Genomic DNA, 22,488 nt, shown 5'->3' on the forward strand with positions numbered 1-22,488 from the left:
GAAGATCCTGGCGGCGTTCTAGAGGTCTATTTAATCTCAGGAGTAACCGACTTTTACACACCTTACATACTGAGGCATCTTTTCCAGTTTGTTTTTCGGAATGGTATGAAGGTGAGGCTAACAGCCTAATCTCTCATTTACAGGCTTAACAACTGACAGAAAAATACCTGCAACCCGTTTTTTTAAGGATTAAAGTTATAGACCTGACCACATACACTTCTTTACTCGTTTTAACTATTATTGGATTTTGGTGCATTAGTCAAAGTCAAATTAAAATAATTTTGTTTTTGCTTTTATTCAAGATAAAAATGGCATAATGATCGGTTGATATACTGGCCTAAGGCGTACCTTCAAACAATGTTAAAACAGGAGTAACTGGACATAAAGAAAACGAGACAGTAAAATAAGACTGACCAAGATTACGTCACTGTCAGTAATCTGACTATCAAACAATTATTTAGTATTGCAATAACAAGATGTAATCTCTTTTTATAGGAACCTCTTAGATTGCAGATTATCGCAACTAACAAATGAAACATACCATTAATTATGTGGGAACGAATTCATCTCACACGACTCCTATAAAGCTATCATTATGTTTCCTCTTAATAGGATTTCTGCTTCTTGCACTGGTCGCTTGATACCAAACAGAGAAAGGAAATAAAAAATAAAACGCCCTATCAGAAAAGTTTTCTTGTAAAAGTAGTCGTCTGCGATGCAATAAAAAGAAGTTGGAAGGGAATTCATATGCTATCAAATCATCCTGCTATCTAAACATGGGCAGTTTTACGAACACGGCGATGCATCCAGGTTTTTATGAAGGCAACATATTTCTTTTGTGGCCGATAAAAGGGTATGGTCAAGGAAGTTATCTCTTCCGTCGAGCCAACTTTTACAATGAATGTGTGGTATTTTTGCAAAGAGAGAAGGTCGTATTATATGTGAATAAAAAAATCATTTCTTAAAAAACACAAGCAAACGTGAAACGTTTTAAAATCATGCACACTCACGATGACATGTCAAGCGTTTGATATCAAGCGTTTGATATTAACTTGTGTTATCTCATTCTACGCAAGTTGATGAAGGACAATGTATCTTTTCTATATATTTATTATACAGGCGCTCAAATACATATATCATGAGTATTTTGTATTTTCATGTACCTAGGACACAAACGTTTCAGACAATCAATAAAGGAGAATAATATAAGCGGGTCAACAAAACTTGTTACCTAAGTCAAATAATGTCTAAACCTTTTGCGACAAATTTTCAGGAATTTCACTCCACTTTCTTCCACTGCTTTTCTTTAAAAACACGGACATCCATTAAATCGAAATTTTTCGTGAATGAATGTGTACAGTAGCTTATGTGCTAAGATGCATAGCAAAATTTACATACAATTACGGTGTTGGCAATAACATTAATAATAACAAAACAATAATACTGTGGAGACTATATGCTTTCAAGTTAAACACATGGAAATCTACTGTATTGCATAAGCAGGCTGAGAAATAATAATACACACACACACATAATAATAATAATAATAATAATAATAATAATAATAATACAGCCATCTGACCTATAGTCCCAGGCAGTTTTAGTGTTAATGACATCTTTTCATAATGAAAAACTTTCCGTTGTATGTGTAAAAATAGATGCGTTTTATTTAAATCATCTAATGTGTGTAATTACAGATATGCGTCACATATGCTACCTACTATAGCAACGTTTAATTTGAAATGCCAAAAAATCACGATGTAATATGATAATGCAGTGATACCTAATATAAATTTCACCTGGATAAATGGACAGATAGATAGATAGACAGAAGTTTACTGACCACAACATATACAGCTATTAAAATTACGAGTTCCTTGAATATGGTTCAATAAAAGGGCATAAAAATTGGACATATAAATCTTAAGAATAAAAACTTCTAAACCAGAACACTTGAAACCATATTATACAATATTTTCAGCATTTTAATTTTTACAAATAAAGCTTTAAACGCAGCTAAATAAATACAAGAAAAACCTTATTACCATTTTTACAAATACAAGCTTTAAATGCAGCTAAATAAAAAGAATAAAAACCTTACAACCATTTTTACAAATAAAACTTTAAATGCAGCAAAATAAAAAAAAAAACTATAACCATTTAAGCAGATCCTCAACTACTACTACTTTCTCCTGGAAAACATAAACCAAATATATTCTTGAAAAACTAATGGCATCTAAAATGCCGAACAAGACCTTTTAACAATACTTAGTACTTCTCTCATATACATGAAGACAAATTTAAATGTATTATCTTACACAAAAACACTGAATGATGATGCAGATTTCGTAATGCCAGGACAGGGATTGAGATATGTTGCCTTTTCAGTCTTTTATTATCTTCGAAACAGAACATCCCTTAAATCAAAAAGCATCATAGGGACCTATGGGGGAGTGATACCACGATCAAACAAAAACTTATGACATGTTCCCACAACTGTGTATAGGTCCAATATCTCTTATCCAGCTTCTTGAGATTGAAGGGAACCTAACCCACTAAAAAGAGAAGAATAATATGGGCTTTCGATATACTATTTACTTAATGTTTGTGCACACGATCGGTGTCTTTCACTCAGCTTAGAATGAATTGATGTATTTTTATTACCTGAAAGAACACTGAATTCCTTATAAATCACATCACAAATCGAGAATTTCTTGAATAAGAAGTATTATATATATATAAATCCCATATCTATGTCCTTCTGTCTATGTTTATATATAAATATATATATATATATATATATATATATATGTATTTTATATATATATATATATATATATATATATATGTATATATATGTATATGTGTATACACACACACGTACACACACACACATATATATATACATATAATCTTACAGAATGAAAATCATCATATACTTTTAAAATTTCAGTATCAAAGAAGTAAGGTAAAAGCATGCCTTATTCCAAGAGTTACCTCTATGGTACGAGATAAAAATAAACGGGTTTTCTTTAATAAAAACACATTCCCGAAAGCTGTCTATTTTTGAAGTGGAAAATATAGGCAAAAAAATTACATACAAAGGCGATGCTTCCGAAAATTTCAAATGTGCAAAAAGAAAAAGTCAAACTTTACTAACAAATTATAAGAACAGAATTGAAATAAAAGTGTACTTTAATGAAGTAATTAACATAAAAATTATCAGCAAAGAATTCCGTCATCCAATAATTAACCGCCTTTTCTTCTACTCACACGTTCTCTGTCTTTTTTTTTTTTGTTGATAATCCTATTAGCCTGGTCATCATTTTTTTTTATTCACTTTGGAGTGACGTCAAACGGCTGATACAGTCGTGCCTATTAGGTATATACCCTGTGACGTAAATCATCATTAATCCTACTGAAAAGAAGATTCGTACCCATAATGGTGTAAACAATTGCAGATTACAGAGAAAACGAAAATATATGTAAAAGATTTACCTTTTTGAATATATCTGTAAAGTTACATAACTAGATTTGTATTCTCCAGCTATACCAATTCCATACAAACGCATACTGTCTATAGTTATAGCTACACTTAATTTACATATGAATTTGAAGGTATACGTATATTACCAACAGGTCTACCAGTCCTTACGTTAACTTCAATTTATGTTGAATTCGATATTAACCGAAATATCGAATTTGCACACCAACAGGACTGGCACCGGAATAATTGTCAATCGGTTCTCCTACATATTTCACTATGTACACTTTATTTATATAGACAGATACAAGCATGAATGTTAACAATGGGATAATAACTTTTACCTCCAGCTGAAAATTATTTTATGACTATGGAAACGTGAGAATTCGAAGCGTTCGGCGTTTTACTCTATCCAAAAAGTGCCTTTCGGATTCAAATTTATACACAAACATACACATACACACACACACATATATCTATACATGTATATATTATGTTATGGCTTAGTGGTCAATTACTGTATCTCGTTATTTGTAACCCCAGCAGCGGTTCGAATCCCTCCGGTGACGAAGTGCTGATCAACTATCACTCCCCTTGCGTGTAAGTCATTTCCGGGGTATGGTGAAATGTATATCAAAGGATATTTGTGGCTTAATATTTTTGAATATAAAAAAAGCCAGGATGTATGTGAAAAAAATTATATATATATATATATATATATATATATATATATATATATATATATATATATATATATATATATATATATTTACACACACACACACTCATTATGTGGCAAGTATAGGCAAACAGACAACTGTATTTACTTATTCATCATTACTTTCTTCTTGCATGTGTAGCTCTCTTATCCCTACCCCAATTTAATGAAAACTGACACTTACACAAACACTAACAAAAAATTATAAAAAACACAAAGCAGCCACATCCAACATGATGGAACGAAGCATAATTAAACTATTTACTATTTCAGTTTATTCGTACTTTTAATGAACAGACGTGATTTCTGTGGACTGAAATAAAAAAAAAAAACTTTCACTGTCTGGTTCTTACTCTTATATAAGAGAGGTGGCACTTTTCAATAATTATGAACAAAATCGTTTCGCGGCGTAAGGAATGTTATTAAAATACATTATGTAACTCTTAAACTAGTTGAAGAAAATGGGAAGCAAATTTAACCTAAATTCAACTTCCTTCATCATTCTCTTAACTTCATGCCTATGGCTACCAACCCAATTTGAGAACATTTACAGAGTATTCGAAATAAAGCAAAGTTGGAATGGCCCTTAAGAATGGAATTCATCAACCACCTCAGAATCTTAAATATGATCCATTTTATTCGACGATAATACTTTTCCTCCTGCATTATCATTCCTCTTCCGCCAACATTCTAATCGTTATAACATTCTAGTCCTTCGTCAGTATAACCAATATCAAATATTTCTTGTCTTTGCGATCTAAACAAAAATTAAAAACTTCTAATCCTAATTTTAAACTACGTTCCTCCTCCTAGCGTGAATAAAACATGACCTTTCATGACTCCAACATCATCTCTCAAGAAATACCACTGAAAAAACAGGCACAACAAGAAAGAAAGAGCATAGCAACAAAGTTCTCTAATAAAGCCTTTGCTGGTAATATAATGAAGCCTCCTCTGATATCCCAAAACGCATTTCCCTCTACTGTTGGAAACTGCTGCAATCCTTAATGAATAAAGGGAAATCGGCGGCGACATACCTTGAGAATCACCCAGTCGTACATATTCAACAAGGAAGTAATTCTACAACAACTAAAATATTTCTGAAAACTTTTAAACTGTATATGTATATGTAAATATATGTATGTAGGTGTGCGTGTATGTGTATATGTATATATATATATATATATATATATATATATGTGTGTGTGTGTGTGTGTGTGTATATATGTGTGTGTGTGTGTGTGTAATTATAAGATAAAACCTACTAAAATCCTCGAGAAACTTGCCTGAATTTCTTTCCATCTTGCACGTGTCTCAGGGTCAGTTCCATACTTCTTAAAAGTTAAGGCTGTTGGTCACCAACCAAGCAGCTTAAACCTGCGAAGACAATGAAACATGTAATATGTAAGCCATTATGCAATTAAACTAGATTCATTTTCCTATCTAATAGTGTCATTCAAGGAAAACTACTGATAAGGAATTCCCCAGTGGATCAATACAAGGACTCATAATTTTTCCGAGAGAATAAACATAACATAAAAAGAATATCCTGAAATGTTAGCAGCATTGGTAAAACAGAAAAGAAATTAATTTGCCAAAGAATACCTCAAGTCAATAAACATTTAATTAACACCCTATTAAGAGTCTTGCAAACGAGACTTCGTTAACCATCAGAGGGGTCAGTCATAAACAAAGGGAGGGAGAAGAAATGATACAGTTGCTCTGGCTCATCGGAAAAAAATGCAAGCTAAACCGATTGCATCTGGCATAGATGATGAAATATTGTTATTACAGATGAATGAAACTGAATAATTTTCGACGGTATGACAAAAGACGATGCGAATGACCAAACAACTTCGTTAAGAGGAATATTCATACAATCTAAATTGGTGACATCAAGAAACCCATCTGAAGCGCAAAAGAGAAAGGAAAAAATATAACACAGTTAATGAAAGCACATATCTTTTAAAAATGCTTTAACGAAGTACTAAGGTCGTGTCTTTCTCTTGGTTTCAAAACGAAGGACTGGAACACTGATCCCTGGGATTAAATTACACATCAAAACATTTATATGAAAAGAGTAAAGCAAAATATCCGAGCTTCTCTCGTTTCCCATCTGTCAACCTTAGGGACGACTGCCTAATTGAAAACTTACTTGCATCTAGAGTCTTCATGAAATACTTTTTTCCCGCATTTATTTCTTTAATTCCCTCTGTATTAGGAACTAATCATATTGAAAAATATATGATTCAGTGATTCCGTTTTTCCTAAACATTCTATTCATCAAAGAATAAAAACTATATATTCAGACTTAAACGTCCATCTTGCTGTCTCTATATTATCATGCAGCAGACAATTCGAAAAAAAATTAAGACAGAGAGAGAGAGAGAGAGAGAGAGAGAGAGAGAGAGAGAGAGAGAGAGAGAGAGAGAGAGAGAGAGAGAGAGGTTACGGTAACATTTATAATCATATCATCATTCTAATTAAAACGTATCTCTAACAGAGCTGACAGATAACGTATGAGGGACGCAACCGTATCCATTTTACCATCTTTAAAAACTATAGTGGTTTCCGTTATCAAGTAACAGAAAGATCATAATTACAGGTAGGAAAGGCATAAAAGTATTTAATGATCATTAACCAAAATAATCACCATGAAAAATATCAACGGTGAAACATTTAACGTGAGAGTAATTAGGAATAATCTATGGGTGGTAAAGGAGACTTGTTGTTTTGTACTTTTAATGAGATTCTACCGTAAAATATATAGCACAGAGGGGAATTACACCGCTAATAGGAATGAGTAATGGTTTAAAAAATTTTAATTTGTTATTTACATGGCATAATGAACATCATTATACAGTTTCATTAATCAGTTTCCGGAGGATTTAACAGGTCAGAAATGATTCATGTTATATAAAATGTGTTATATTTTTTCAAAGAAAATTCAATATGTATAAACATTATGACTTGAAATGGGCCCTGTATATAACTAACAATAACAAATCCGGTGAACAAGAATGAAAATAAAATGTAAATGTCCGATAAAAAAATAAAAAATCAGCTTTCGATATGTCAAAGTAGCATCTGAGATTATCATTATGAAGCTAAATTTATAATATTGGAACAAATTAAGATATCCTAGATTTTGCTTACAAAACCGTTTCCTCTTTCGATACTGATGCGCCTGCAAAAGAACGGGTTCACATACCAATTCACATGCTGCTTGCCTGAGGTCACAACTGTCACATCGAGGTCGGGAGATAATCAATATGGAATGTTATCGGAAACATTCCGAGTTCATTTGGGTCACGAGAGAAAAACACGAAAGAGTCAATCGCTACATCTGAAAATAGCTCCTGAATTGTGCAAGCTGCTCATGATTAATCAGCCATCACAAATGTTTACAAAAATCAGCCAGCTCTCTGACCGACTTCTTCATAAAGGTTTGCCATCTAGTCGGAATTGATAAAGTACAGGACTAAGACCTTATGTGAAATTCAATTTTTAAAAAATGTGCCGAACGCTGAGAACGAGAGGAGCTACATACGTCAAGAAAAAAAATGTTTTAGAAACTCTTCGTAAGATAAGTTTCTGTCTTCAGAAGCGTGTTCTTGTTTCTTCTCTATGAATTTAACAAACGGCTGTTCCCTAATGAGCAATCAGAACTGGCACATCTTTATGACAATATACTTGTTACTTGATCTTTTACATATTTCCAGTTCTTTCTTATATCTATTTAGTTCAGTGAAACATAACTGGTTCTCTTAATGTTCCGTCTCAATGCTTAAAACTATACGTGATGAATTTCTAAAAGTTAGACAGGCTAATCTAACTGTACTCTGGCTACAAAAAGGAATAAATTGAGGCTTAGCCACAAATGCTAGCTTCCTGGAGCCAGCATTAGAGAGGAGATAAACAAGTCTACAGCTAACGCAGAATCACAAAAGTACTGGTAGATAATAACAAACTGACATAAAATACGGTATTCATTGTGCTCCATATTAAGGCAGAATTCATAACTACCAGTTTAAATAATGAGTAGGGGGAAGTATAATGTTTAAAAAACAACATTATATAACATAGAGTATTCAGTCCTTTGTACTGATGTGTGCTCGTTAGCCGCTTAATGGGGATTAAAGAAAAATTGTCATCGCAATGGATAATGAAAGATTTCTTATCTTAATGAGGCTTCAGTATTTTCCAGAGCAATACATGACCGTAAAAACAATTCTATTAACGTACGACAAAAATTTTTTATTATTTGTTGATTATATATACATAATGTATGTATGTATATATGTATATATATATGTATGTATGTGTATATATATATATATATATATATATATATATATATATATATATATATACACATATGAACAAAGTTGATGGCTGTAATTTTGTTCATGTATAATCATCATGTTTTTTACCTTTTCTGAGATTTGAGATTTAAAATCAAACATATATATATATATATATATATATATATATATATATATATATATATATATATATATATGTGTGTGTGTGTGTGTATCTGTGTGTATATATATATATATATATATATATATATATATATATATATATATTAAAAGGTTAAAGTCCTTCTTTGGGCCTTGCAATGCTCATAGGGTTGGTGCTGAACTCAAATATCTTTAGGCTGACAGCCAGGTGGGAGAAGCCCTATTGCCTAAGACGTATGGTCAGTGTGTCACTAAGCCCACTGTTTAACGCCCCAGCCCGGAGTGGCTGATACCTATTTTCTTACTAACCCTCTCGAGTTTTCAGACCGCTAAGTTAGTGGGCCACCAGGTTTATGCAATGGTGCCATCCCCAAGCCATCAGTGAGTGGTGGGATTTGAACCCCGGGTTCTCTCGACTGGTAAGAGAACCTACCACTGCACAACCAGGCAATATATATATATATATATATATATATATATATATATATATATATATATATATATATATATATATATATATACATATACACAGTATATATACATATACTGTATATACTGACAGATCTATAAACAGATTATTGTGGCTTGGTTTTAAAATGCAGTTATCATTATCATTACAAATACCCCGAACAGGGCATTTGGGTTTAATTTTATTCACGGTGACGTCATAACCTGAAGCCCCCGTTACACAATTAATCTCACGGAGGGCGATGACTAACGAGCCATACCTTCACGGCACATGTATTTTAACCTAATTTAGCATGTCATTATTATTTGTATTTCGTTTATCTGTATTAATAACGCCATACCTTACGAGTGCATGCTAACATAACCTGACCTACACACATACATACTTATGTACACATATGCATGCGTAACTGCAGTTAAATTTACGATCTTCACTCATTTTCATTTCTAATTCCTAACTTTAAAACAGGTTTTTGACCTCATTTTATCTAACACACGCCAACATACCTAGCCTAACAAGAAAAACAGGATTATTTTCCTAAAATACAACTGTTCTTGAGTGAAGTTCGCGAATGTATTCAATTTTCTACAATACTCTCGTTGGAATTTTATTGTGCTTCACTGATTAAGTCGTGTTTTGTCAGCATAACCTAACCAAACCTGACAGATGTATTTCATAATAGCATGGTTAATCCGAGGAAATTTCACGAAAAGTTGCAACTAATACTCGCATATTCTCTATTTTTCTTAATCATCTCCATTTTACCCTGTTTTCCACGACATCTTTTATCGCTGAATAATTTACGTGCAGGTACTTACATAAAAAAAAAAACCTGCAGAAAAATTTACGAATATAATATAGTTCTTGTTCATATAAGCATCTTTAAGAACGAGTACAATTATTGTATGACGTGCGTGCATAAATAAATGCACATGCGCATACGTACGTTCACCATGTTTATTTTTTTAAGTTTAATACATTTTTCGTATATATATATACACACACATATAATATATATATATATATATATATATATATATATATATATTATACTGTATACATATATAATATACATATATACATTTCACACACACAAACAACTTACACGCATACGCAGATTTGATACGAGAGAGAGAGCGGAGTTCAATTTATAGTATGGGTTTTCAATCTTTGAATGATTTTCTTTTCATTGGACCTAATAACATACCGAAATCGCACACTATTCGGTGAAATGTACGTACACATTTCAGTAAGTTTCCACTTTTCTCCCAAAGAATTTCGGTAATACAAACAGCTAATACAAATAAGCAAATGTCGAGAGTGGGACCTTGTTTGATATAACTGACGTTGCAATCATCACTGGTCATGTGACGATTGCTGACAATTCTGTGCCTGGGACCTGGCGACTGACTAAAATGGTTGAGGATAAACTGATGTACCTTGGAAGACCATCTCACAGCTGGTATACCCATCGGGTGTCTCGTCTGAGACGCATGCCTGTATCAGTTGTCCCGCCGTTGGGAAAAGTAAATTAGGTTAAGAAACACATGCCGTGAGGGTATGGCTCATAAGTCATCGCCCACCACGAGATTAGTTGTGTAACGGGCCTTTAGGTTTTGACGTCACCGTGACCTAAATGCCCTACTCGGGTTACTTGTAATGATAACAATAACTGCATTTTAAAAGCAAGTTCTGTATTCTGTTTATTTATTGACCAGTGTGTATATATATATATATATATATATATATATATATATATATATATATATATATATATATATATATATACATATTATATACACACAACAAATGTATATAAAAATAAAACTACAAATTTTTCGTACTTTCAGTGAAGTGTATTTAGTAGTGTTGAAACAATCTTGCATTGCTCAAAAAAATATTGAAGCTTCATTGAGATACAAAACCTTTCATTATCCACTGCGCTGACAATTTTTCTTTACACCTCATCACGCGGCTACTGAACACAAGTCAGTACAAAGGACTGAATACTCGCTAGTATAAAATAATATTACTCCTAATATTTTCTTTTTTGTAAAAACAACACCATTTGTTCCCCGTAATCATTTCTTACACTCGCGGTTACAGCGAATTCTGCCGTGACATTTATCTCACTCAGTACCTCACCATTAATCAGGTATGCTGTCGACTTGTTTATGTCCTCCCTTTTGCCGGGTTCCAAGAAGCTAGTATTTTTGGCTAAGACTCAATTTACTTCTTTTTACAACCAGAGTACATATAGATTATCTAACCTCTAGAACTTCATCAAATATAGTTTAAGTATTGAGACTCATCATTAAGAGAACCAGTTAATGGTTCACTGAACTGAATAAATATGAGAATGAATCAAAAGTGTGTAAAAGATAAAAAAGCAAGCATACTGCCATAAAAATGTACCTAATCTAATTGCTCACTAGGGAACAGTCATTCGTTAAACTCATAAAGAAACGAGAGGACGCTTCTGAAAACGGGAACTTATTCTTGCGAAGTTTCTGAAACTTTTTTTTTTTTTTGGCGTCTGTAGCTCCTGGCGTTCTCAGTATTCGGCACATTTTTATAAAATTGAATTTAACATAAGGTCTCAGTCCTGTAGTTTAACAATTCCGACTAGATGGTTAAACTTGTATGAAGAAGTCGGTCAGAGAGCTGGCAGATTTTTGTAAACGTGTGATGACTGATCAATCATCAACAGCTTAAACTATTCAGGAGCTATTTTTCGGAGTATCGATTCTCTCTTCTTTCTTGTTTTTCTTTTATGACATAAATGAACGCCAATGGATTCCAATAAAATTCGATATTGATTGTCTCTCGACTTCGTTGTGACCTCAGGCAAGCAGCATGTGAATTGGTATGCGAACCCGTTCTTTTGCAAGGGCGTCATTATCGAAAGGGGAAACGGTTTTGAAAGCAAAATCTATGATATCTTAATTTGATCTTATATTATACAGCTAACTTCATAATGATAATCTCAGATGCTACTCTGACATGTCGGAAGCTGATTTTTATTTATTTTTTTCATCGGCCAGTTATCTATCGGACATTTACGTTTTATTCTTACTTTTTGTTCACCGGGTTTGTTATTGTTAGTTATATACAGTGTCCATTTCATGTCATAATGTGTATACATATACTAAATATTCTTTGAAAAAATATAACACGTTTTATATAACACGAATCATTTCTCACCTGGTAAACCCTCCGGAAACTGATTAATGAAACTGTATAATGATGTTCTTTGTCATGTAAAAAAAAAAAAGAAATTGAAATTTCTAAAACTATTACTCATTCCTATTAGCGGGTAATTTCCCTCTGTGCGATATACAGTATTTCACTGGAGAATCTCATTAAATGCACAAAACAACAAGTCTCCTTTACCACCCATATTATTCGTAATTACTCTCACGTTAAATTTTTCACTGTTGATATTTTTCATGGTGATTACATTGTTTAAAGATCATAAAATACTTTTATGCCTTTCCCACCTGTAATTACGATCTTTCATTTACTTACTAAAGGAAACCACTAGTTTTTAAAAACAGCAAAATGGATAGAGTTTAGTCCCCTCATACGTTATCTGTCAGCTTTGTTAGAGACGTTTTAATCAGAATGATGATATGATTATAAATGTTACCGTAACCTCTCTCTCTTTCTCTCTCTCATAATGTTTTCGTATCACCTGTTGCATGTAAATACAGAATGAGAAAGATAGATATTCGAGTCTGAACATATAAAGTCTATTTCGATCGAAGTATAGTGTTTTGGAAAAACGGAAATTAATTACTGAATAATATATTACTCAATATAATTAATTCCTAATGCAGAGGATATTCAAGAAATGAATAAAGGCTTCTCACGAAGGCTCGAAGTGCGAGTAAATTTTCAATTAAGCAACTGTCCCCAAGGTAACAGATGGGAAACGAGAGAAGCTCAGATATTCTGCTTTGCTGTTTTCATTTAGATGTTTTCATGTGTAATTCAATCCCAGGGATCAGTGTTCCAGTCCTTCGCTTTAAACTCAGGAGAAAGACGCGACCGAAATACTTCATTAAAGCGTTTTTTTAAGAGATATATGCTTTCAGTAACTGCGTTGCTCTTGATTACGCCTAGAAATTTAATTTTTTCTTTCTCATTTACGTTTCGGATGAGTTCCTTGATGTCACATTTTTAGATTGTACAAACATTCCTCAGTAATTTCTTAACGATGTTCTTTTGTCATTTGCATTGTCTTTTGTCATCCAGTCGGAAAAGATAAGTTTCATTCACCAACAATAAAAATAAATACCATGTCAGGTTCGGTAGTTTCAGCTTGAAGTTTTCTCGATTTGCTCTACTGTATTTTTTCTTCCCGCTCCCTTTGTTTATGATTGACCCATTTGATGGTTTACGAAATCTCGTTTGCAGGAAACTTAAATCGTCGTTAATTAAATGTTTATTGACCTTAGGCATCCTTTGGTAAATTAATTTTTTTTTTTTTCTGCCTTGCCAATCCCAGCAACAATTTAGGGTACTCTTTGTCAGTAGTTTTCCCTTAAAGGACAAATACCTTGTTATAGAAAAGAATAAAGATTTTTAATTGCATAATGGTTTACAGATTACATATTTTATTACCTTTCTGAACATGGCAGGTTTAAGCTGCTTGTATGGTGACCAATAGGTTTGACTTTTAAGGAAGTATGGGACGGACTCGTGCAAGATGGAAAGACATTCAGGCGAGTTTCTCAATGATTTAATTATTTATTTCTTTTATAATTGCACAAACACGCAAATGTGTGTCCCCGTGTGTGTATTTGTTTAAGTAACAAAAATAGTCTCCATTAATAATGCCAACATCTTCAGAGAAAATTTCAAAGAGAACATGCTGTAATACACACACACACACACACACACACACACACATATATATATATATATATATATATATATATATATATATATATATATATATATATATATATATATATGTATGTATACGTCAGCTGGTCGAAAATTGCTTCCTTGTTCAATATGTATGACTGAGTGATTCTTAAGGTAAGTCGTCGCCGGCTTCTCTTTATTCATAATGGATTATAGCAGTTGGTTCCAACAGTAGACGGAAATACGTTTTGGGATTTCAGAGGAAGCTTCATTGTATTTTCAGCAAGAGCTTTATTAACGAACATTGTTGCTGTGCTCTTTCTTTTTTGTTCTGTCTCTGTTGTGTCATTAGCATTTCTTGAGAGATGGGGTTGATGTCATGAAAGGTCATGCTATTGTTATTAACTAAAAGAGAAGAAGTGTGGTTTGAATTCAGAATACGAAGCTTTTTATCCTTTTTTTATCAGAAAAAAAGAAATATTTTATATCGGATATATTAAAGAAGGATTAGGATAAAGGATGAAAAGCGATTAGAACGTGGCCGGAAGAGGAATGATAATGAAGGAGGAAAAGGCATTATCGTCGAGTAAAATGGATCATAATTAGAATCTGAGGTGGTTGATGAATTCCAATCTTAAGGATCATTCCACCATTGGTTTATTTCGAATACTCTGAAAATTTTCTCAAATTGTGTTGGTAGAAATAGGCATGAAGTTTAGAGAATAAGTTGAATTTTGGATGAATTTGCTTCCTATTTTCTTTACCTAATTTTGATTTAGAATCATATTTTAACGTCAAAATCCTCACAACTTGCAACGATTTTGTGAATAATTGCTTGAAAAGTGTCACCTCTTTTATGTACGAGTAAGAACAAGACCAAAAGCTTTATTATTCAGTCAACGTAGGTAAGTCGCGTCTGCTCATTAAAAGCAGGAATAAACTGAGGTAGTAAATATCTTAATTATGCTTCCTTCCATCAAGTTAAATGTAACCCAATTGTGGTGTTAATAATTATTTTGTAAGATTCTGACAAAGTGTTAGTGAAGTGTTAGTTCTTCCATAAATCAGAAGCTCGGGTTAGGCTAGATGTAAAAAAGGTAACCAAATATAGGAGAAAAGTGTCTTAAAAATAAGTAAAGCAGTTGGCTTCGTTGCCTGCCCTTTTGGGTACATGCATATACTGTATAATTATTCATATATATAGAATTTTTTCACATGCAACCGGGCTTGGATTTTTATATTCCTAAATATTAAGCCCCAAATATCCTTTAATATACATTTCACCATACACCGGGTATAACTTATACCCAAGGGGAGTAATAATTGATAAGTTCTTAGTTACCAGAGGGATTCGAACTGCTGTCTGTTTTAGAGACAACAATGTACAGTGACTTTGACCACTGAGCCATAATATATATATATATATATATATATATATATATATATATATATATATATATATATATATATATATATATACGTATGTATATATATATATAGCCTATAGTGTGTGTGTGTGTGTGTGTGTATGTGTGTGGATCATGGTATGTGTGCACGCAAAATCCTTTGCTTTTCCTAAGAGTGCGTCAAATGTTGAAAAATAAACCCTACAAGTACGTGACCCAAGAGCCATTTTTTATAGCTTGCATCTCTCCAATGGTATTATATTTATTTTCTAATATCGTTTAGCGACATGAAACAAGTAAAAAATAATATTACCGGAGAGAAAAATTATTTTCAATACTGATTATTGATATTTACCACACACACACACACATACACACAGAGAGAGAGAGAGAGAGAGAGAGAGAGAGAGAGAGAGAGAGAGAGAGAGAGAGAGAGAGAGAGAGAGAGAGAGAGAGAGGTCGTATATATTCAAGCCAGAATTATGGGGAAGATGTTACTACTAAAGAACCCACATTTTTCCCCTATACTTTAAAGATAACTATAGACACAGAAAACTGGAATATTATGTAGGCCTTTTATGCAAAATACAAATACATACATATGTATGCATATGTATTCCCTATATTTTACAGATAACTACAGACACTGAAAACTGGAATATTACTGACTCTATTCAAATACAAATACATACAAAGGTATGTGCGTATACATACTATGCATGCGTGTATAAAATACGAATACATACATATGTATGTACGTATGTTTGTCATGCTTGAGTCATCCTCTCATATCTTCGCTGATGCTAATAATGCTGATAAAATTGTGGATGCCGAATCACCGTACGGAATCTAACAGCAACTTGGCGTTGTGTAAATAACAACAATTCCTTTTGAGAGAGAGAGAGAGAGAGAGAGAGAGAGAGAGAGAGAGAGAGAGAGAGAGAGGGGGGTGACGCATATATTCAAGCCAGAATTATGGGGAAGAGGTTATTACTACAGCGCCCACATATTTGTCCCCTATATTTTAAAAGGTAACTACAAACACTTAAAGCTGAAAAATTATATATACACATAAATTACATCTGCATGCATATGAAGCTACTTCTCTACAACCTTGACCCTCGGCTGTTTTAAACAGATGGAAGCCGGTTTCTAGCACCTCTGTCCCATTATCAATAGACTTTAGAAACTAAATAATTATTGCGAAATTATAATAAACTCCTTCAGAAGAGTGTCGAGCGGTGTCTTTTCAAGTAAGTCGTCTCAAAAGAATCATTTATTGCTATTAACATTGGCGTGTATTTCATCTAATCATTTGGGATAATAAGACCCTTTTTCGTAACATATTCAGAAATAGCATTTGTCATTTCAGCTACTTCCAATGTTTGATGAAGTCTTCAGTGGGGCAAACGTATGCGACGATAGCAATATGGCCAAGTCGAAAATAATTATAGACAAGTCAAGTTTTCTTCGTGGCATTGTTTCTTATCCCTGAGTAATTATTGATGTTGTTTACTCCTCATTCTTTCCCGGTACTGTTCCCCTTCCTCAGTGTCTGGTCAAACTCGGTCGGCCGACAAACTGGCTGGCTAACTGATCTGTTAACTGACAGGCTGAATGACTGGGAACGACTGAACTGGCTACACAATCATTCCCCCGGCTTGAGGTCTAGGGAATTTCTCGGCTTTTTTGCTTCCGTATAATATTGGTTCCACAACAACAACAACAATAATAATAATAATAATAATAATAATAATAATAATAATAATAATCGAGAATAAATCCACGGTGAAGTATATGTACATATATTTAAAGATAAATCAGTACAGATACCTTCCGGTTCCCCTTTTCAATCTCCAACAAGTTCCCGACGGCTATCTGTACTGATTTACCTTTAAATATGTGTACATATACACAACTGTGGATCTGCTTCTCCATTTTAAGACATGCTACTATAAGTATTTTTTAATAATAATAATAATAATAATAATAATAATAATAATAATAATAATAATAATAACAGACTTTTTAAAGTGAGCTCAAATATCTTCATTTATCAAGTTAAGCCCAAAACTTTCCCAACAACTTTCGTTAAATTTATATTCTTAGTACATCAACAATTCCTGCAAATGACTTTCAGTTTACCCACACGAAGTAAAAATTAGCTCAAGTTTGGAAGAAAAAATACTAGTAATTTTAAATGACAAAGTTTAGACGGGTAATAGAGGAAATTACCCTTTCAACTGCCTAGGGGAGTCGTTGAAACCACCAGGTAATTTCATCTTTAGAAAGGAATGAAGTTGGGAGGGTTTTTATTTACCATAATCCTGTAATTTTTTTTTATTTTTTCACGTCTGGCTCAACTCTGTCTCGAATAATGCTGCAACAGCACTTGCGCACAAACTAACAAATGTTCTGTTGTTCTTGCCCGTCAATGTTATTTTCGTAGATAAAGCATTTTTTTTTTTCTTGATCTTACGCTTCTTAGTAATTTATCGTTCATTATGATTCGGCTAGTCTTGCTGAACATATTATGAAACCTAATAAAGAGCTTTAAGAATATCATGTATGTATTGTCTTAGTCACCACTTTCTTGAAAGACGTGATGACTAAGACAATACATACATGACATTCTTAAAACTCTTTATTAGGTTTAATAATATATTCAGCAAGACTAGCCGCATCATAATGAACGATAAATTAATAATAAAAAAAATTAATAACCGGAAACATAAAAAATAAATCCGAAAATCTTTTAGGTAACTCGGTAAATAAAGCAAATAACAATCTTGCACTGCTTAGCATGTAACTATATCCTCGTTCTGGAAGTGCATCTTTATGTGGTCTGTCTCTTCTGTCCTCACTGCTTCTCAATACACCTCCTATGCTCTCTCTCTCTCTCTCTCTCTCTCTCTTTAACTTATGACTGTGATCTGCGACCTCGCAACTCACAATCATAATAATTGAATACGCAGGTCAGTATACGCATAGTTTCCGCCGATAATATATATGTATGAGTATCCTCGTTCATACGTATTTATGCATGTATTCAATAAGTCATATTAGTAAAAATAATAATAACAGCATGGCAGCTGATGCCGCTACTCAATTTTAGACCTGTTATTGCATGCCCTCGTTAACATACATTTGGCGGCCACAGGCATCTCTCTCTCTCTCTCTCTCTCTCTCTCTCTCTCCGTATGAGTGAGAGTTGTGTGAAAGGTGATATATGTCGTCGGTGACGAAATTAGGTCCTTTCCGCCCCACCATCATGATACATGAAAAAGACAAAGAATAATGATAACTAACCATGCAAACTTACAAAAATTCGCCATTAATAAAATACTTACACTGATGCACACTTATATGCATATATGCACACGTGCACTAAAGCAGGATGTTGAGAAGACAATAAGTAAAAAACAGAAAGTATACAAAAAAATCTAAATATTCCATAAAATTCTCTCTCCATAACCAAGCTACTGTAAAACATAATTTCTATCTTTCTAGGTTACGCTGGGTTAGGTTAGAACACGTTAGGTTTGGTAACATTAGGATAATAAAACACACATTCCACGGTTAGTGACGCACTGTAGAAATGAAACAAAAGTAAAAGTAACAATAACAGGAATACAACAATTCGTAAAATTTTTCTTAAAAAATCGTATTATGATAAGGCTATTTCACAGGTGGGTTAATTAGAATAATTTAAATCGCGTCGTAAGGTTAGTGAAGTGGTAAGAAAAACAGTTAAAAATAATGAACATGCATGAACAAGTTAGGTTACGTCAAAACGCGTTTGTGGGGGTAATGACATCATCATCAATAAAAAAATAATAGCAAACTAGATTAGGTTAGTAAAAACACGCCGTGAAGTTACAGCATGTAGGTCAACGCTTACCGTCCCCAGCTTGTCAAGTTAATGACGTTATTTAGGGTATAAAAAGCAGCGCACTTCCTATTCCAAAGTTCTAAACAAGATGAACTCTCTCTCTCTCTCTCTCAGACGTGAATACGGGGAGATTTTCCACTCTCCACCCCAGACAGACAGCAGTGGATACTTATTAATATTCAGGAAGTGAAAACGAACTCATGGCTGAAGGCCATCCGTCAGAAAGAGAGAAAACTTCCCATCCCCGGAAGAGCTCTCTCTTCAGAAGAGCATATGAATATCAAATACCTGGCATGTATGTAAATTTCAACTACATCCGGTCTGCTCATCAGTGCGTCCGCAACTATGAATGTTTTCAGCTTTACGAATGAATACATGCAGGTGGAATAAACGACGCACTGATAGAGCTATTTAAAACAATGGTGATATACCTGGGATCCTCATCTATATTCATTATTCAAACCTCATCGTCATACAGTTGGAATCATAAGAATGTCGAGGGAATGAAGTGAGTCAAATATCTCGCCTTGATTCAATTTTCGAAGTGGTTATTGTTAGTAAGTTGAGCTTTTACACAACTTGCGCGCATTTAGGTTCATTTATGATCGTATTTCAGTTTAGGAAAAAAATAATAATGGTGACACATGCAAAAAAGACATGATTGTAATGCATTTGTCTTTCTAAGTCACGTTAGGAAATAAGCTGACTTAGCGGATAACTTAGTTTCTCGCTGGGTGAGCGGGTTCCGTTCTCGGCAACCACTCTGTTGGTCGCAAGTTCGACTCTCCGACCAGCCAGTGAAGAACAAGAGGAATTTGTTTCTGGTGATAGAAATTCATTTCTCGCTATAATGTGGTTTGGTTTCCACAATGTTGTAGGTCCCGTTGCTAGGTAACCAATTGGTTCTTAGCCACGTAAAAATAAATTCATCCTCGGGCTGAAGCCCTAGGAGAGCTGTTAATCAGCTCAGTGGTCTGGTTAAACTAAGATATGCTTTTATAGTTCCTCGCTGGGTGAGCGGGTTCCGTTCTCGGCTACCACTCTGTTGGTCGCGAGTTCGAATCTCCCACCGGCCAGTGAAGAACAAGAGGAATTTGTTTCTGGTGATAGAAATTACTCGCCATAATGTGGTTCGATTCCACAATAAGCTGTAGGTCCTGGGCTGTTAGGTAACCAATTGGTTCTTAGCCACGTAAAAGTAAATCTAATCGTTCGGGCCAGTCCTAGGAGAGCTGTTAATCAGCTCAGTGGTCTGGTTAAACTAAGATATACTTAACTTTTTTTAGCGGATAACTACGTTTACATATGGTCGTTTCTACGACACAGCATCAGTGATTATTGGCCTTTAAAAGCTTAATTAAGAAAATACAACATATACTTATAAGCACGGTAATCTCTCTATCTCTGTAAATGATTTTGGCAACCAGTTTCTATTTGTTTCCGTAAATATTCGGCAGCACTTGCAAAATTATTAAGAATAAGTCCCTCAATACCGAAAGTTTTTACATAACAGTTTCCCACAATGAATAATAAATACTAATGAATCGCGTTTCATGAAGTATCAAGCTGATAAGATGTCAGTATCATTTCTCTGATCGTTGCATGGGGTGTGACCTATAACACCATTTGCATCAAAGCTTTCACCTCCCACTTTAAATTTACAGATACCAGGAAATCGAAAGGTAAAACAAAGAAATTGCAATCAAGAGGTAGAAAAGAGTAACATGTAGGGTGCTGTCTCCTACCTAAATGGTTGAAGGGCTGTAAACACTGAAATGAAAAGAAGTTCAAGAAATTCTGAAATGAAATTAGAACATAACTCATAATTCCCACGCAATTTCATATCATATTAATGAAAAGTCAAAGAATCTGACAGAGCCAAATTCTACAACAAAATGAACATAGTTCAGCACCCAAAAAGTTCACTAGCAACCCAATTCATCAGAAGGACTTGTCTTTCCAATATAATTTATGAGTAAAATCACAGAATGTCAATGACGCTTAATTTAATCCCGGTGGGAAATGTACTTGACTCTCATGCCAAGATTCCGCCGACGCCTAATAATTCTTTCCATTTGGCCTTCTTCCATTTTCTTTTTCTCTCTGCCAGATACAAGGACGCACGAGATCTCTGCTAAACTGATGGCAAAAGACTCTACACGCACAGAACTTTACTATGCTAACAGTACATCCAGAAAGGGTCAGATCTCATGAAAGTGGTGAGTCACGCGCTCTGTCGGGTTTGTTGCTTTTGTTATTGAGCAGTTTGTAAAAATGCACTTCCAGATATACCGAAATTATGAACGCATCGCGGTTGAATTTAACTGCACATGATTCCTCACTATCACCGCCCCCCCCCCCATCTTTACCGTAAATCACAAACGGTGAAAGTCGCATTTCTTCTTCATATACTGGTATATAGACTGTTAACGGATAATAGACTTCATAAATTTCAATTTACAATATATTATTTATGCAGGAATGTTTTTCAGTGGAACACTAACATACATGCACAGACACACACACATACAGAGAGAGAGAGAGAGAGAGAGAGAGAGAGAGAGAGAGAAAGCAATATAAAGAAGTTGCTGAGTAATATAAATTCATTACGTTTTTTATTACCTTACTTCCAACAATGGAAAAGAATTTACATGCGCATCAGCCTATTTGTTTATTTAATTACTTATTATCTTTTTATGCTGTTATTTTATGCGTGCAATTACATATTCATTAAAAGTTATGACACCTCATCATCATCACCATCATCTTCAACGCCGTGCGACGAAATGGCCCTGTATGAAATTACACCACTAATGTCTTTCCTGCGCTTCCATTTCAACAAATTTCCACTCATCCTTAATCCCCCATCTCCCAGTTCTCGCCCAAGTATGTCGTGTCTGGGTCTTCCACAAGACCCACAAGAGCCCAAATGACATTGAACGTACTGTTCTCCCTTTTATCATTATCTCATTTTCATATGGAACTTCAGTAATCTATCTCTTACTTGCCACCTGACTCCTGATACTCTCCCTGAAGCGCTGTTCTCGAATCGACATTACATTAGAGTTTGATTGTCAAATCATGAGTCACGTCCGATGACAATAGAGATCTTAGGCTAATGTAAATACAACCATACTTTTGTTTGCAATTTCATCTGTTTGATTCCCAATCTTATTCTCCT

At 33.9% G+C, this 22,488-nt stretch overlaps 1 protein-coding gene across 1 annotated transcript in view; it reads right to left on the bottom strand.

Annotated features, from left to right (window-relative positions):
• LOC136835471 (beta-1,4-mannosyl-glycoprotein 4-beta-N-acetylglucosaminyltransferase-like) overlaps positions 1-22,488 on the bottom strand; it is a 500,376-nt gene that overhangs the window by 269,399 nt on the left and 208,489 nt on the right. Inside the window, exon 3 of the mRNA XM_067099034.1 lies at positions 5,489-5,579. The gene's annotated coding sequence lies outside the window, so the exon portion shown is untranslated. The remainder of the gene's footprint in view (positions 1-5,488; positions 5,580-22,488) is intronic.

Source organism: Macrobrachium rosenbergii, chromosome 55 (genome assembly GCF_040412425.1).
Source record: "Macrobrachium rosenbergii isolate ZJJX-2024 chromosome 55, ASM4041242v1, whole genome shotgun sequence".
Taxonomy (NCBI): Eukaryota; Metazoa; Arthropoda; class Malacostraca; order Decapoda; family Palaemonidae; genus Macrobrachium; species Macrobrachium rosenbergii.